Here is a 12,933-nt window from a genome sequence, read left to right as displayed (position 1 = left end):
ATAAAAATCCAACACAAAATTAAATTATTTTATTATGCTATTATATTAAATACCTTTCCAATTTGTAATTTATTTCATTTATATATTCAACAAAATTTATAAAATAAACTTGCTATGAAGTCTTGAAGGTAATAATAAGCAGATGATCTCTTGCTTGATAACAACTTTTAATTCTTAAGGCATATCCTACATAAAATATTCATAATTCTTTTATTTTATATTTTGCTTTAAAAATTATAGGAAGAATAAAATTTTGTCTTAAAATTATATGATGCTAGTGAATTTCTGAAGTAGAATTTGAACTCATATCTTTTTGGCTTTATAATTCAAAGCTTAATCCACAAAGCTGCCTAGATGTTCTACAGCAAAGTAAGGCAAAATGTTTTACCTAAACCTTGATAAATGTAACATTCATTTATGCTTAAAAAAAACAAAACCCTCTACAAAGTATAGACATGGATGACTTATTTAATATGATTTTAAAAAAATAAACTAATTATGCAATAAGAATAAGAATACATGAGAAACTTTCCCAATAAATATGACAATAAAATAAGGCTGTCCCCTCTCCCCATTATTTGATATAGTTCTAGGAATGCTAATATGACAGGCAAACTTAGCAAAAATTCTGGTTGTTGGTAACATGACGCTTTGTCAAAAAATTCTAAAGGAGTCAGAAAAGAAACCAATTGAGACAACTAAAAGCTTCAGCCAAGTTGCAAACTATAAAATGAATCCAGAAACAACAGTATTTTTTACATAACAACAGAAGTCAAAAGACAATAACAGAAAAGGAAGAACTATTCAAAATAACTACAAACTGCATAAAGTATCTGGGAGTCAATTTACCAAAGCACAGTCAATATCTATAGACTAAATTACCAAATGGTCCTTAAAGAAACAAAGGGCAACCTAAAAAGCTAAAAGAATATGTAGTACTTATGGTTGGGCCATGCCAACAAAATAAATATGACAAAACTACCAGAGTTGATTTACATATTTTGTGCTATACTAATCAAACCACCAAATGGATATTTTATGGTGACAGACAAAACAATGGCAAAATTCATTTGGAACGAAAGATCTAGAATTCCAAATGAAATAATGAAAAATTGAAGGAATAAAGGTAGAATAACATATAACATCATATAATAATTTGGATGTGTTGTGGAAAAACGGACCCACTAATGTGTTTTGCGTACAAGAGTACAATTATTATTCTGAAAAGCAATTTGGAATTATGTAAATAAAGTGATGAAATTTGTGAGTGAGAGATCCTTTGGGTCGCTGACAAAAAGAAAGGTAACATGCACATCAAAAACATTTATAGCAGTACTTTTTTACAGAACTAGAAACAAAGTCCATAACCATTAACTAGAGAGGTTTCAAAAAAAGTATAGTGAATGTTGCATATATGTGAAGGGAAGATATAAAAATAAAATGGAATATTACTATACTGTAAAAAATGGCAAGCCTGAAGAATACAGAGAAATATTAGATGAGCTGACACAAAGTAAAATATAGGTATACCTAACAGATTTGTAGGTTTGGTTCCAAACCACTGCAATAAAGTGGCTATCACAATAAAGCTAATCATATGAATTTTTTGGTTTCCCAAACCATATTTATACATACAGAAGTTACATTTATACTATAATGTAATCAAATTAGTGTGGAATAGTATTGTCTTTTAAAAACCATGTACATAACTCAATTAAAAAATACTTTATTGCTAAAAAACACTAATCATCATCTGAGCCTTCAGCAAGTCATAATCTTTTGCTGACAGAGGGTCTTGCCTGGATAGTGATGGCTGCTGCCTGACGATGCTGGTGGTTGCTGGAGGTTGGGGTGACTATAAGAACTTCTTAAAATAAAACGATGAAGTGCGCTGCATCTATCGATTCTTCCTTTCACTTGAATACTAAAATGACCATTGTAGAGTTAACTGAACTAATGCCACTATTGCTCTCTCAGGGAATAGGGAGGCCTAAGGAGACGGAGAGAGTCAGGGGAACAGCTAGTCAGTGGAACACACATTTATTATGTTCATCATCTCATACCACCATAAATACAAATAATAATAATGGAAAAGCTTGAAATACCATGAGAATTACCAAAATGTGACACAAAGCTGCAATGTGAACACATACTAACATTCTCAACACGAGGCTGCCACAACCTTCCATTAGTAAAAAAATGCAATATCTATGAAGCTCAATAAATCAAAGTATGCCTGTAAACAGAGTCAGGATAATAATATTATACAATGACTACAAATGTAAATGTAAAGAACCATGATAAAAAAATATCAAAATTGAATGTTGTAAAAATTATTAGCAACAATGAGGAGACATCTACCCCTACTCCTTTGCAGAGATACAAAATGTTGTATATCACATCACTTTTTCCAATGTGTTATATAGTTTTGTTGATTTTCCTCCATTTCTCCCTCTTTATTAAAAAAAAAAAACAAGACCTGGCTTTCAGGGGGTAGAGAAGGGAAATGGTAGGACCTGGTGAGGAGATGAGGAAAAATACAAGTTACATAAAAACAAAAAATATCAATAAAAACCTATTTTTGAAAATACTACCAAAAACAAGAAAACCAAGAAAGTTAAAACCTGTTGGAAAATAATGCATTTCATTTTTTTTTAAACCCTCACCTTCTGTCTTAGAGTCAATGCTGTGTATTGGCTCCAAGGCAGAAGAGTGGTAAGGGCTAGGCAATGGGGGTCAAGTGACTTGCCCAGGGTCACAAAGCTAGGAAGTGGCTGAGGTCACATTCGAACCTAGGACCTCCCATCTCTAGGCCTGGTTCTCAATCCACTGAACTATCCAGCTGCCCCTGGAAAATAATGCATTTCAAAGATACTTCTCAGTAATTTTTGTATGATCTACTATTTTAGATTATCTATATCACTGGTAGCCTCCACTGACACTTAACCACAAAAACACACACACACACACATAAATACAGCACATAAGTCAATGCATGAAAAATCTATGCAATTCCATAGTCACCATTTTTTACAGTTTTTTACACTTGACAATATATATACTTCTTAAAGTACTCCAAAAGTTTGGCTTTAATGCAATACAAACATTAAAGGTGTGGCTTCTGGTTTATACTCCGGAAGTAATTTAGCAGACATTGATCAATTTCACCCTAAAATACCTCATTTTTAAAGTGCCCTCCTCTGAGCTTTCCCCCTCATCGTTGTATAATCATTTCTTTCAAAAAATAAGGAAAATTATCATTTGCTTCAAATATTTATGATTTCCTCAAAAGCTTGTTTGAATTGCTCAAATTGTTTTTGAAAGTCAGTTTCACTTTGTAAAAAATAAAACATTGTGGCTACAAAAATTTTTTTCCTAGTAAGAGGAAGATGTAATGTTTCTCTTCATAAAACTTCTGTACACATTGAACAAACATTAGGTACCTACTGTGTGCAAGCTGTGTGTCAGGTACTTTGAGAGGCAAAGGGACATAGAAGACAGACTATCCTTGCACTCAATCTATTAATTCAAATGATGTTTCCCAGATATCCTCTGCCATCCTTTCTTTCCCAGTGGAGAAGGAAAATAGCTACTACAGTGGTGGTTATGAGAGATTTTTTTTAAATTAAATGTTTCTCTCTTCTCATTTAAATGACTGCAACTAATCAAGTAAAAAGAGTTTTAAATGTTTGTTTCAAAATAACTTCAATAGAATTGAAGCAATACTATTTCAAAGCTTCAGATTTGATACATGAATACAGCAACAAATGAAAAAATGTATTTGGGTACAAAAATCTGTAACCATTAAGACTAATCTGTCTAGTGCTTTGGTCTTTTGTTTACATATACATATTTCTTTCCTTCTTTTCTTTTTTGGAACAGTATTTCCTCAAAATATTTGAAAAAAGGGAGCAGCTGGGTGGCTTAGCAGATTGAGAGCTAGATCCAGAAAGTTCAAGGATCAAATCTGGCCTCTGCTTCTTCCCAGGTGTGTGACCCTGGGCAGGTCACATAACCCCCATTGCCTAGCCATTACCACTCTTCCACCTTGGAACTAATATACAGCTTCGATTTTAAGATGGAAGATAAGGGTTTGTTTCTTTTTAAGTTGAGGGAGGAAAAAAAATAAGATAAAAAAATTAATTCAGCAGAAGCCTATAAGAATGTCTATTTCAAACACTGAAGAAAAGTAACTGCTTGACTACAGGGGTTGAGGGGACATGATTGAGGAGAGACTCTAAATGAACACCCTAATGCAAATACCAACAACATGGAAATGGGCTCGAATCAAGGACACATGTGATACCCAGTGGAATCACGTGTCGGCTAGAGGAGGGGTGGTGGGAGGGGGGGAGGAAAAGAAAATGATCTTTGTTTACAAGCAATAATGTCTGAAAATGACCAAATAAAATAATGTTCAAATTGAAAATTTAAAAAAAAAAGAATGTCTATTTCAACTATCAAATAAAAATGAAATCATGTTAGAGTCTGTGCATAAATTTTATTTTAAATGCCCAAGCATAGTAATAAATTATGATAGAGATTCAGAATGCAATTGAGGTAGGACAGCTAGGTGGTGCAGTGGATAAAGTGCTGGCCCAGGAGTCAGGACCAGAGTTTAAATTGTGATATGGAAATCACTTTAAAAGACTAATATATATTAATTTAAGGTCGCCAAAGGCCCAAGCCCTTAGATAACTGAGACAAAGAAAAGAGATCAGTCCCTATCACTCACGTGACCAAAATGGAGAAACAGTCTCAGGGGCCTCCACCTCCAGCCTCCTTCAGAGCAAGCCCTCCTCTCAGACCTCTCCAGGAGCTCTCCCTCCAGGACCTCTCTCAGACTCCTTCAGAGCAAAACCCCTCAGAGCAAAACCTCCTCCCTCTGTCCTCAGACCCCCCTATCTTTAAGGAAACCATCCAAGTTCCCTCCCCTCAGTTCTCACATCTACCAATCACTGTCGATGTCTCTCCTGTGCCAATGGTGGCTCTAGCTTAACCCAGGACCGCCCAGAGGTCTGCCTCCCTTTGCACATGTCTGTTGAAGGTCATATTCTCAAATAATTAAATCTTGATCTTTGCTGCAGCCCTTCCTAAATCCTGTTACTCTGAGTAGGTTGGAGATTGTAAGTTCCAAGACCTGGTTCTGTCATTCCAAGTATCTCTATTGTATCAATTCTAAAATCAATCATGACTCAAAGAACTTCCTGTTCTATGCTTAAGCATAGGTCAAAGCCCTTTCCATTGTTTAGCAAAAGGTTTCTGTCCTAAAGTCGTCTTAAGTAAGGAGAAGAAGGACCCTCCCATGCCAAGGGGTTTCACATTCCAATAGAGTTCTTACTATCAGTAGGAAATTTTTCAAGTATGAAATTTCCCAATGGGGAAATTTCCAAGATTCATAAGTCTAAGAAATTTTAAGGTTTACAAAATCCAGCCCTGACACTAGTTGTATAACTCCCGGCACTTGACTTAATCCCTTTTGTCTCAGTTTCTTCATCTACAAAATGAGCTAGAGAAGCAAATGGCAAACCACTCCAGGACCTTTGCTAAGAAAAGCCCAAAAGGTATCACAAAGAATTAGACACAAATGAAAAAACAATTAAACAACAATAATAAATGACAAAGAGGCAAGAACACCATATTTGTAGTCAGAATTCAAGTTCCAGCTCCACTGCTTAATACCCCTGTGACCATAATCAAGTCATTAAACTTTCTGATTTAAATCATATTATAATTTTGTAAATAATGAAATGTTATAACATTTATTGCTCAAAAACACCCTGTTTACTTGTTTTCCTAATGTGAAATCTCATAGAATTTGTGTTTCATCACTTGTATTTTTATTTTAAGAAACTTAAGAATTGGATGCTAGAGCCAGAAAGGAGCAGGCAAAGCACCATTCACAAGGCAAAATGATACAGGCATAGAAAAGAGAGCAGCATGAACGTTTTGCATGTCAGGATTATGGCTTAAGTCTTAGCTCTGCTGTCTGCTATTTTCTAAGGCTTCATCTCTCGAACACTCTCAAACATCAGAGCTGTACTAAGCGATCTCTAAGGTCCCTTCTAGCTGTAATGAGCCTCAAGGCACTCTAAGGAACTGTTCCAGAAACGCCTGTTCTGTCTAGTATTGTCCCCTAATTCCTTGTACAATGTTAGCTTAGTCACTTACTTTCCGTCAGTTACAACTTAAAGAACTTACACTCAATGACTTCCAAGTTCTGCTTATAAACTCTGATTCCAGGGCCAGTTTAAGTTACAATACTGCCTCTCAAACTCACCAGGACGCAGGCTAAGAAAATATAGAATCAATTAAATGGTGCCCTATTAAAAGTTGGTTTACATGGGGTGGGCAAAGAAGGAAGAAGGGACTTCAGACGTAGGATTTCATCTATTCAGAAAACTCTCAATGAATCTCTGTCTTTCAATGCAGATCAGGAGCTCTACTTTGACAAAGGTGCCGGGCACTAAATTGGCCATGATCGTACCACTAATGTGTCAGAGGCAGAACTTGAACCCAGATGCTTCAGGCATCACAGCTGATCCCCCTATACTTGAATCATAATGATTGCGGTAGCAAAGAAGCTTTTGAGAATCAGTCATTAAATCTCTCCATTAATCTATTTAAAAGGGAAGTTTAGCTCTCTAATCAGGTACACTCAGTTATATTATTTTTATAACATTAAAACAATTTTGCAGTACCACCTCACACCTATCAGATTGGCTAATATGACAAAAAGGGAAAATGATAAATATTGGAGGGGATCTGGGAAAATTGAAATGCTGTGGTTGGTGGAGCTGTAAACTGATAACAGCCATTCTGGAGAAATTTAGAACCTGTCCAAAGGGCCATAAAACTGTATATTCCCTTTTACCCATCAATACGCCTACTAAATAGGTACCCCTAAAAGATCAAAGAAAGAGGAAAGGAATCTGCTTGTACAAGGATATTTATAACAATTCTTTTTGTGTTCCAAAGAACTGGAAACTAAAAGGATGTTTATCAATTAACTGGGAATGGTGGAACAGTGGTATATGACTGTGATTAAATACTATTGTTTCACAAGAAATCACAAACAGGACAATCACAAAAAACCCGGGAAGACATAATGAAAAGCGAAGTGAGCAGAACCAGAAGGCTGTACACAACAGCCAAGACAACTCATGACAGAAAATGCTGTCCCGCCATAGAAGAAAATGATGGTGTCTGAATGCAGATTGAAGTATTCCATTTTTCACTTTTATTTTCCACACGAGTTTTTTTTCTTATATAAGCAATATGTCTTCTTTCACAACATGGCAGACATGGATGTATGTACTGCATATATACATTGTACATGTAAAACATAGATTGCCTGCTGCCTCAAGGGGAAGAAGATAGATTGCAAGATGTCACAAAACGATTATTAAAAATTTTATTGATATGTAATTGGGGGGAAATATTTTTTTAAAGAATGTAAAGCTCCTTGAAAGCAAGGACTGGTTTTTGTCCATTTTTGTCCCCAGGGCTTAGTATAATGCCCAAAACATAATAAACATTTTTTAAAAGCTTCATGACTTAAGAAATAAGAATAAAATAACTGTTCAGCCCTGAACATTTTTTCCTAACATTCTATGATCCTCTCTGAGGTTGTTCCACCAGAGCTAAACACCCCCCCCCCAACAAGGCTTTAATTTAAAAAACCAACAAAATTAATGAATACATAATCCATGTTACAAAAAAAGTGAGACTGCTCTATAAGTCATTTCTTGTTTACTTTATATTTCACTATATATACTTCATACTAATTAGCTTTAAAATATAGTAAATTCTAGTCAAGAAATTATGATTAGCTAAAATGTTTTTGTTGTGTCACTAAATACACCATATGTGAATTACCAATTTTCAAATAACTGAACTCTTAACAATTAACATGTTATTTTTTAATAAAACTTCACAGAGGCCATCAGAGAATTGTAAAATACATAAAAAAAGAGTACTTTGGGGACAGCTAAGTGGCTCAATGAATTGAGAATCAAGTGGTTCTGGGTTCAAATGTAATCTTAGATACTTCCTAGCTATGTAATCCTGGGAAAATCATTTAACTCCAGTTGCCTAGCCCTTACTCCTCTTCTGCCTTGAATTCAATATTTAGTATTAATTCTAAGGATTTGTTTTTTTAAAAAAAGAATGGTGTTTTGGAATCTTACAACTTTTATCAAAGAATATTCCATGCAAATAAGTAGTGCATATATCTGTGACAGCTAGATGGTACAGTGGACAGCACACTGGACTTGGCATTAGGAAGACCAGATTTCAAACTGATCCTCAGATACTTACTGCCTTTGTGACCCTGGACAAGTCAATTAACCTCTCTGTATCTCAGTTTCCTCACCCATAAAATGAGTATAAAAGAACTAGTTTTAGGATTCTTGTGAAGATCAAATGATATATTAGCAAAGCACTTAGCACAGTGCCTGGCACATAGTAGGTACTATATAAATGCTTAATGCCTTTCTTCTTCCCTTTCAACATGTGAATATTTGACTTTTCAAAAATAGTTTCACTAATTTCCTGTTAAAATTTCTTAAGGTTTTTTATTACAAATTACATCCTATCAGAAGGAAAGTGGAAAATTTTTTTCTATACTGGAAACTCAGCAACCTTTTAAAGTGATCTCCCAATATTCTTGTCTTTAAAGACAATACGAAAGAAGAATAAAAATACTCTCATCTGCTTCCAAAATTTACAAGATTAACCAGTGGCTGACTCCACCCAGCAAAGAAAAACTAATTTACTAATAGTCACTGACTCTCCCAAAAAGGTAATTCTACAGACACTGGAGAGGTGGCAAAATTTACCAAGATGGCAGTCATGAGTGGCCTGATTACAACTTTTAGAATATGATGTTGGTAGGTAGCCTCTCCTTTTGATTAGCAAAAGAGATAACTTGCCATAGTGTGCTCCTTTTTTTTTTTAAACCATTACCTTCTATCTTAAAATTAATGCTGTGTCTGTTAGAAAAGCAATAAAGTCTAGATAAGCTAAGTGACTTGCCCAAAGTCACAAAGTTAGGAAGTATCCGAGAACACATTTGAACCCAGGTCGTCCCAACTCCAGGCCTGGTGCTCTATCCACTGAGCCACCTAACTGTCCCCATAATATGCTTTTGTAACACAAGAACTTTAAAATTCTATCTTAGCATTGGACATACAAGAAGTCTTAAATCCCATCTTGATTGTGTCTTATCTAAACAATATAAATATTAGTCAAAGTGAAAACTGAATCAATTTTCAAAGACCAGAAAGTCGACTTTTTGCCCAAGAAAGACATGGCACTGAACTAGTTTTACATTTAAGAAGAAACATCACCATCTTGTGGAATTTTAAGATACTGTCTCCTAAGACTAATTTTTACCGTGTTGCATTTTCTTAATTACTGAGATAAAGAAGCTTAATTAGCTCTGATTAACAGAGTAGAAAATGGCAGCATGCCATATAAAAGAATTTACGATTATTAACATAAAATGATCCCAAGAGTATTTCAGAACAGAGTATGAGAAGGTACTAAGACAGTTATCTAATAATTCTTTGTACATAAGCTGTGACATGGTATAGAAAATTCTTTTTAAGTCAAAAAAGAAACTCAAATCAAACTTTTAACCTTCCCAATTATGTGACCAAAGGCAACTCCGTTTCTATGAGCTTGTTTCTTCATTCATAAAATGGTGACAATTTTCTGGAACAATTACAGACAATGAAGGAAGAAGCATTTGGTGTAAAAAGATGGCTATATTTTTGAGTCAGAGGATTTGGGTTTAATTCCAACTCTTCCACTTCTTACCTGTGTGACCCTGGGCAAATCACTATGACTTAACCTTTCTGGGCCTCACGTCCTCATCTGTAAAGTAAGGGAGAGTTGGACCAGATGACCTCTCATTCTATGACTCTGTAAACCTTAAAGGGCTATATCAATATGAGTTACACCAAGTAGCATTGAATATAATTTTATTTTACCAAAAACAGCCCACTCACCAAAGATCATATTTATTTCTCTTATCTTACTTTCTCTAAAATCCATCTATTGATTCATTTGAGGTTAAGCCTGATATATTCACTCAGTTTGGTCAATTTTTAATCCAAAAAAAGTAATTATACTGTACACTTGATAACACAGGAAATAAAAATTCACTGGTATTCTTTCTCAGTTTTAAGTATGTTAACATCAAAGACAGTTATCTTTACCAATTTTATGTTTGACCTACTTAATAATAATTTAAGTATGAAATTCAAAATCTGGAGAAAATGTTTTTAAATGGTCAAAATAAGAACTCTCAAACTACTTAATAAAATTCAATAAATCTAATCAAATGTGATGTTACTAGATATGCCCATATATACATACACATAATATACCTAATTTCCAAAAAGTCTTCATAATTATTCAAATAAACACAAAAAGTTAGACAATAAATAAGCAGAATTAAGATACCAATTAATCAGAATGCTCTGTAGTCCAATGAACTGAATTACTTACTAAGCAAAAAAACTTTCTTGCTTCAATTTTATTTTTATAACTTTTTCCTAATGAGAGTATTCTGAACTTTAGAATTTAACTTTATATTTTTTGTAACTTTACATTACATTTTTGTTAACAACTTAAAATTTTGCAAGATAGTAAATTTACATATAAAACAAAGAGATTGTGCAGTGCTGCCTGCAGAATACACCCTAAATTGTTTTTCAAATAATAATAAAATCAGTAAATTAGGATTGGAAGGAATCTTATAGATCACTATATTTCAGATGAGGTACAGATATGAAATTTGCCTTCTTAAAAGTCATGGCTAAATTGAGGTTTTACCACACAACTACTATAAATTATTTAAAAACACAAAATATCCATATAGCAAGTACTAAACAAATATTAAATATATCTTTATGAAAAGTACAAACTGCAAAGAAAAGTCTTATTGAGGTAAGAGAAGTATGTAATGTACTAAAACTTCAGAATAATCTTTCAAAATTCTTTCCTAGAATCTGTAGCTCAGTATAATAGTTTCATAGGAAATGTTAAGATTTACTCTATGCTTTCTCTTTCAAAAATTATCAAGAAATAAGTGTTATCTTTCAGTCAGTGGTATTTCTAGTAGAGAGATCCAAATTCTCCTTCACTCCTTCATTCAGTGTTTTGTCTTGAGATTTTTATATCATTTTTCTGTCTGTGTCCACTTCAATCACATAAAACAGGCTTGGCTTCCCTCCCCTCTATTAAAAGCTTCTCTTAGTTTTAATCAATGACTCTAATCAGTACAAATCTTTAGACCGACATACAATATATACTGTGTAAAAAACACACATTGAAACTTGTTACATTGCAGCTGATTATGCTTCATGTAACAAAAATACAGATAAGATCTTGTGAAGGATAAAGATAAGTTTAACTTAGACATACTTTAAAACTGTCCTTCAGCTTTTTTTTCCTATTGTTATGACAAGGAAAGAAAAGCTATTTTACTGAAATATTCAAAGGCAATACTGCCATCTAAAGGCAAAGCTATGGAAAATACAGTTTTATTCTAAAGATGAAATGATCAGATAAAGATTATTAGTCTTAAATCACAATTTTGAACATTTTTATTTTTTAAAATATATACTTCCAAACAATATAATGAAATTCCCTAATGTAACTTTCAAGAATTTTCATATATTGATTTATGCAAACTAGAAAAGAGCAACTTTCATTGTTTTAAAAGAAGGAATATCAAACTGTAAATGGCATCCTTTCCAAATACCATTTTCCTTAAGTACTTTTAAATGGCATCCATTTAAAATATCTTAACTCCGAGGATCAAACCAATTTGACATAGAAAAGTAAAGGCAAACTGTTACTATTTCATAAAGTAAACAATTTAAAACAAAAAATCTTTTTAAAAAATTAATAATGGCAGAATTAATAGTGGTAGTCAATGGTAGAATAAAAAATATCAAATATTTGAATATACATTCTATTAGCATATTAAGATAAAGAACACTTCAAAAGAGAACTTGGAACTTTAGAATTTAACTTTACCAGCTTCAAAATACTCAAAATGCTCAAGAGCCAAATTATCAAAGTAAGCTAAATTTTTACTTCTCAAAAAGAATTCTCATGTAGTCTACTTATCACATTTCAGGAGGAGGGGAAGTGCTTGCCACATTGCATACTGTGAGATTAAGGAAGAATTATTTTAATCTCTATTATCTTGAGCAAGACAAAACTCAAAATTTACCTAGAGCTGAGGAGTAAAACATTTATGACACTTTGTAAACCAAATCTTGGGGTTTTTTTCCCCTCAAGTGTTTCAAAAATTTACATTTAGCTGTTAGTTATTCTAATAATTCAAAATATCTGATTAAAAGTTAGAATTTTTCATGTAGAGCTGTGAAAAATGACCTTACTTTAATTCAGGAATTTAGTTTAGAATTTTGCATTTTTCCTAACAAATATATTACTCTTGACTTTTTAAAGCTAAGAATACCTAATGGGTAACAATGACAATTTTTTATATTGTTGATCTCCATTCTGTCACCATACTCCTCTCTCCCCACCAAAAAATATTAATTATGGGGGCAGCTGGGTAGCTTAGTGAATTGAGAACTCAACCTAGAGACAGGAGGTCCTAGTCAAATCTGGCCTCAGAGACTTCCCAGCCGTCACTTGACCCCCATTGCCTAGCCCTTACCACTCTTATGCCTTGGAACCAAAACACAGTATGGATTCCAAGACAGAAGGTAAGGGTTTTTAAACAAAATATATTAACTAGCCTAGAATCTAATATAAATATCAAACAAGTTAGGCTAAGTAGTATAATTTGCTTCTTCTATGTTTTACAATGAATTTTTTTTTATTCAACATAATTAAATCATTTTTGGTACCTTAGCAAGCATTCCGAGATTTTTCTTAAGTTTTAAT

General features: G+C 33.4%; 1 protein-coding gene across 2 annotated transcripts in view; it reads right to left on the bottom strand.

Annotated features, from left to right (window-relative positions):
• Positions 1–12,933, bottom strand: part of FBXL17 (F-box and leucine rich repeat protein 17) — a 449,402-nt gene that overhangs the window by 409,004 nt on the left and 27,465 nt on the right. The gene's annotated exons all lie outside the window — the stretch shown is intronic.

Source organism: Monodelphis domestica, chromosome 3 (genome assembly GCF_027887165.1).
Source record: "Monodelphis domestica isolate mMonDom1 chromosome 3, mMonDom1.pri, whole genome shotgun sequence".
Lineage (NCBI taxonomy): Eukaryota > Metazoa > Chordata > Mammalia > Didelphimorphia > Didelphidae > Monodelphis > Monodelphis domestica.
Note: the sequence above shows the minus strand (reverse complement) of the source record. Positions and strands in the feature narration are given on the sequence as shown.